The sequence below is a fragment of the Nicotiana sylvestris genome, chromosome 4, assembly GCF_000393655.2.
Source record: "Nicotiana sylvestris chromosome 4, ASM39365v2, whole genome shotgun sequence".
Taxonomy (NCBI): Eukaryota; Viridiplantae; Streptophyta; class Magnoliopsida; order Solanales; family Solanaceae; genus Nicotiana; species Nicotiana sylvestris.
The window spans coordinates 39251338-39257375 of NC_091060.1; positions in this window are offsets into that span (position 1 = coordinate 39251338).

Here is a 6038-nt window from a genome sequence, read left to right on the forward strand (position 1 = left end):
GATTTGAAGTTGAAATCATGTTAAAAGATGTTAATGATTGAAGAAAACTAGTTAAAAACGACTTACCATTGATTTGGAGAAGAAGAAGCCTTTGAAAAATCACCCTAGTGTGTTTATGTTTTGAGAGGATATGAAAAATGAGTTTAAAATCGTCTAAGTATAAAAGTTGCAGGTCTCGGGTATGGGAATTGCTTGCGAACCCCGACCTCTGCTAAGCTGGAAAATGCGAAATAGGGCTCGCATTTGCGAACCCTTCAGAAATGCTGGACTTTCGCATTTGCAAAAACAATGTCGCATTTGCGACTTCGCATTTGCGACACATATGTCGCATTTGTGGCGAAGGCATCGCATTTGCGGAAAGGGCACTCGAATTTGCGAGACAAGGCAGGCTTGGGCTGGTTTCGCATTTGCGATCCAGCCTTCGCATTTGCGAGCCAGGCTTCGTAAATGCGAAACCTGTAGGCCTGGACACACCAGCTAAAATCTGCAACTTTCTAAGTTCAAAAATGCACCCCGTGTCTTATCCAAAACTCACCCGAGCCCTCGGGGCTCCAAACCAAATATACACACAACCTCAAAAATATCCTACGGGCTTATTCATGTAGTTAAATCACCAAAATAACATCATGAACATCGAATTAAACCTCAAAATCAATGAAATTTCTCAAAACATCTTTAAACACCAAATTTCGCATTTAAGGTCCGAATCACGTCAAACAGACTCCGTTTCTTACCAAACTTTACAAAATTATCTTAAATCACATATGAGACCTGTACCGTGCGCCGGAACCAAAATACGGGCCCGATACCAACATGTTCTAATCAAAATTCATTTCCAAATCCTTTAAACAATTTCAGAAAATAATTTTCTTTAAAAATTTATTTCTCTGGCTTGGGACCTTGGAATTCGATTCCGGGCATATGCCCAAGTCCCATATTTTCCTACAGACCTTCTGGGACCGTTAAATCACGAGTCCAGGTCCGTTTACCCAAAACGTTGACCGAAGTCAAATTAATTCATTTTATAGTCAAAATTTATTATTTTTCACAGATTTTCACATATAAGCTTTCCGGTTACGTGTCCGGGCTGCACATGCAAATCGAGAAGATGCTAAAAATGGTTTTTAAGGTCTCAGAACGCAGAATTTTATTTTAAAACAAGTGATGACCTAAGTTACACAATAGTTAATTATACATAATTTTAAAATACAAACCAAACATTAAATAATATTATACCAAATTATATACCATAATTATTTACCTATCATTCAAACCAAAGGACTCCTCAGAGTTGAACCAAATAAAAACAATGGAAACAAAAGTAAGTGTACAACTGGCGGATCCAACAAACCGGCCGCAGAATAAGTAAATAGAAAAGATAAAAAGAGTAATTAAAATTGACGTGTGAATCAATAAAGAATGACAGAAGTATTATAAATAGAATTTTATTTATGGTGAACGTTTATATTTAGAGAGATTTTAGGGTTCATTATTGGTGATTAAATCACTCTCTCTCTATAAATAGAGAGTTTTATTACATTGTAATTCATTCTAAAATTTAATAAGAATTCCCTCTCTCTCTCTCTTTCTCTGCAATATTGTTCTTGTTCTTTTATTGTTTCATAATACGTTATCAGCACGAGACTCTAACCTATTGAGTAGAAGCTTTGGGATTGAGCATAATGCTTGTCAACTATTCCATGAACTTCCTTCATGATTAAATTCTGAATTTAAGGTAAGTATTTTACTTTATTTCTCTCTTTTAAATTCTTGAATTCTATAATTTGATTTTAAATACAAGTAAAAAAAGAAAATAAATTTTGATTATAACTCTAATGGAGTTAGTAAGAAATTATAATCACTCGAAGTGGTAAAATTTTTATGTCTTGCCATGATCAAAGTCATGTATGATCGTGAGCACAAGAAGTGAAAACCCGTCCCATTGAATTTGCTTCATTCTCATTCCCTTAAGAGAATGTGATAGTAATATGTGATAAGTCTGAAAGTAGAAAAAATTATTACCGTAAAGGTATCAATGGATGTGGACGTGGCAATAGACGAAATTATAATTGTCATCATTATATTAATGAGAATAATAAGGATTCTCAAAATAATCCTTCACTCTGTGATAGTAATATTTGTCATCGATTTGACATGAGATTTTATAAAGCACATATAGATTATAGTCCATTCATGATGTGAATGTGACAACATCTGATTTATGAATACATATTCATTCTCGGAAGAATATGCACGTGCTAGTAGTAGTGAATATATCACTCTCACCTCTAGAAGGAGGTTTGAGATGATATAAGAAAATAATGTCATTATTATGGCATGAATGGTCATTGGTCACGAACCTATTGTACACCAAAAAATTTTGGTAATATGTTTATTAAAGAATAACATTAATGCAAGAAATATATTTTGCATATAATTTTGACCATAACTATAATGGTATAACTCTCTCTTTAAAAGAGATATTCACCATATGGATGTTGATGAATATGTGGTAGTACCAAATTAATTGAGAGTGCTGGAAGAGCCAATTATTACTTTTTGAAGGAATAAAATTGATTATCAATAAAACATTGTGTTGTAGTAAGTCTCAAAGAAACTTAATTGAATTTCTAAAATATTCGCGAAAGCGGTTGGTTATATTGAAAGCCTATTCCTTCTTTCCCGATTCGCAGAGTTGTATAAGTCAGTCAATGACTTTTCCTACTTTATCAGCTCTCGTCTTTCGTCGCACAGATCTAATTCAAGCATATATGCTCATGAAACCTATCTTTTAAATAAACTTCCAAGCTGGTCTAATTTGGAAAATTCGGGTGAGAATTATCTTTAACACAACGAAATTTATTCCTTAATTTACAAATCATATTTCTTTCTGCAAGTCAAAGAAGGGCATGCTTTTCACCCTGTAAAACTTACGAACGTCTGTTCCTAATTAGTATTATTTTGATTTAGCTTAATTAACACACCTACCACTTGATGCCTTCCGTGTTTTTTCCCCGTACCCCTAGTTTTCTGTTACTACTTGTTGTAGTAGTCTTGTGTTTCGATTTTCCGATTGCATTACCTTTTGTTAGTTTTATATTGATTGTCAGATGGGTTTGCTTGTTATTGCCCCTCCCCACCCCATTCCTGAGCCGAGGGTCTCCGTCTCTCTGCCTTTTTAAAGGCAGGAGTATATTGTTGTTGTTGATTTAGCTTAATTAGTATTAGTGTAAAAGAATTAGAAATCAATATAAGTAAAATGAAATCCAAAATTTGACATTATTGTAAGAAAAACAACTTTCATGCACAAGTGAAAGAACTCATTTTTCGTATGGATGAAACATTTTAAATGACTTTTTCCTGAAAAGTTTTTTGATTTTTAAAATTAATCGTGCCGTACTAAACTCACCCAAATCATTATGTTCCATGTTCTTGTACGGTTAGATGAACAAAGGATTTCAAAATTTGCTTGTCTTGACCCTAGAGTTTTTTTCCTTGCGTAGTTCTTCTTATTTATTACGAATCATTTCTTTTCTTAAGTTTTACAAAGGTGAGGCCGTGACAATAACAAGACAGAAGTATGCTCTAAACCAAAAAAAGGACTTTAGTAGGACGATGCTCGATGATATCGCTAATAATGTTCAAGAAAATTTAATGCTACGTCTATAGGTAGTGCAATTATCTAGTCAAAATAGAGTTATTGGGGTAAAATTTATGTGCATCGTTTTTTACACCAAACAAATAATTTGATCTTAATAGTTAAAAATTCAACTGAATATACATGTAACCTGACTATGGTTAATCAACGAATGTGTATACGAAGATACATGTCGTGTATTTATTGGTTTGATATATACGTCCATGTGGGGTTTTTACGGACTTATTTCTAAGACTTATAGTTTATGTTAATTATTATTGGTGTCTGGTGATTGGGCTATAAACATGTCATTGATTAAGCACAAAGTAACACAGGCGGCTTGAGCAGAAACAAAAGTGAAAGTGAATCTGAAATAAAATAGAAGAATCTTTTCTTTAACTTTAACCAATGATTAGAAACTTTTATGGCTTGAAAAGATTTCTGTAGGTGCAATTTTCTATATAAAACAACTAGTGATTCAGCGGAAGCAATAATAATAGTATTTAGTACGTGAAATTTTTCCAGAGAGAAAATAAAAGTATAGGAAGCTGGAAATTAAATATTTAACACCGATGGTTCCTGCCCCACCAGATATGTGTAACTTGGGGTATTTTCTTCCAGGGGCGGATGTAGCACTCCAGTGGCGGATTTAATTCAACCCATAACTTTTGACGCGTAGTATACATTAATGTATAAAAATCCATTAAAATTACACTAAAGAGTAGATTGAACCCATAATTTTAAAAATATAATAGGTTCAATGCTAAAAACCTTAAACATTGAACCCATAGAATTTAAATCATAGATCCGCCTCTGTTTTCTTCCGGAGCTAAAGCTCCATTTTTTCTAATATGGTCTCCAGCTAAAAACAAGAGAAATCAGGAAGAAAGAAAGATGTCGCTCAATCCCATTGACGTTGGTGATCCAATAAGCATTCTGCAACGGATTGAATATGAGCATGACTGGACAGGCCGTGAAAAGATTCAAATAAAGGCTGTTAAGACAGAGCTATGGTTTCTGGGTACATTTCTCCGCATGAAGCCTGGTGCGCTGCAGAATGACATCAAAAGTTTCATAGATAATGCTGGAGCTCAATTTCGATCTGATTATTATATCATTTTGGGGGGCAAAGAGCCTCATAACTTTGATGCTAACTGATAATAGGTGAATTGGACTATAATTAGGCCCTAAAGAACCACCTTCTTTGTATAGTTTTTATGGTAAAAAGTGATAACAAAATGCTCTGATTAATGTTTTTCATGCTTTGCAGGCTATATACAATAAAAGAAGTCTATGGAGTACTTTTGGGATCAATTACGGAGAAAAAGAGGCCAATCTTACAATATCCGCTAAGTGCACCACGCGAAGGCAGCAAAACCAGAACTGGAGATGGACTGCTGCGGTCCCGGCGTAACCGCGGTCGGACCGCGACATAAGGCTGTTGCGGATTCTGAGAGGCTAGTTGGCCGCGGTCCTGGCGTGACCGCGGTAGGACCGCGATAGGAAGCGAAAAATTGAGGGACTGAAGTGCAAAACACGGGATTTTTAGCCCAAAACCCTATATTAAACAATAGAACTCGTCCAAGGGAGGCAGATAATGTTTTAGAAAGTACTTTGGCAAGAGAAACAAGTGTGAGAGATCACCCAAAACATCATATTTTCTTCTTATCTTTATTTTTCTTGCAATTTTGATCATGAATATTTTCATAGTTTATTTACGCATTGTCATGAGTAGCTAAATCCTTTGTCTAGGGTTTTGATGGAACCTATTGAAGGATGAACTTCTTGATTATGTTAATATAGTTTGTCAGTTTAATCTCTATTTGTTCAACTACGTGTTTGTTGTAGTTAATTGACAGGATCCTCAATTAGCTGTGCCTATTTAGTATACATAACTCGGGAGAGAGTGCATATTTAGGTAATTGTTGAACAACATCACTCCCAAAGTATAAGAGTGATCTATAACTGCGGGTTTAAAGGCGGGATTAGGGATAACGAAGTCTTGGGTGCAATCTAAAGTGAACTGTAATAAACAAAGTCAGCTAGCGTATCTCGGGAGAGTTCGTCTAGTAAATTATCATGATTACTCGGGAGAGATTCACGGTAAAAAGAGTGTTCATGGTTGATAGAGATGTGTTGGTAAATCTATATGAAACATAAATAGAAGGGATTCCATCAATAGGGGAAATCACTACCTTAGAACCTTCTCATTATTGTTCACAACTTAAGCTTATTTAGTTTACAACTGTTTATTGACTTTCAATCTTAGTTATTAAATATAACTTCAACTGTTATTCACAAATTTTGGGGAAGTTGATTCTAAAGAATTTAGTAAGTCCAACGAAAGTAATTGATAGGTTAATTCTCTATGGATTCGACTCTGGGCATAAATACTCAGGTT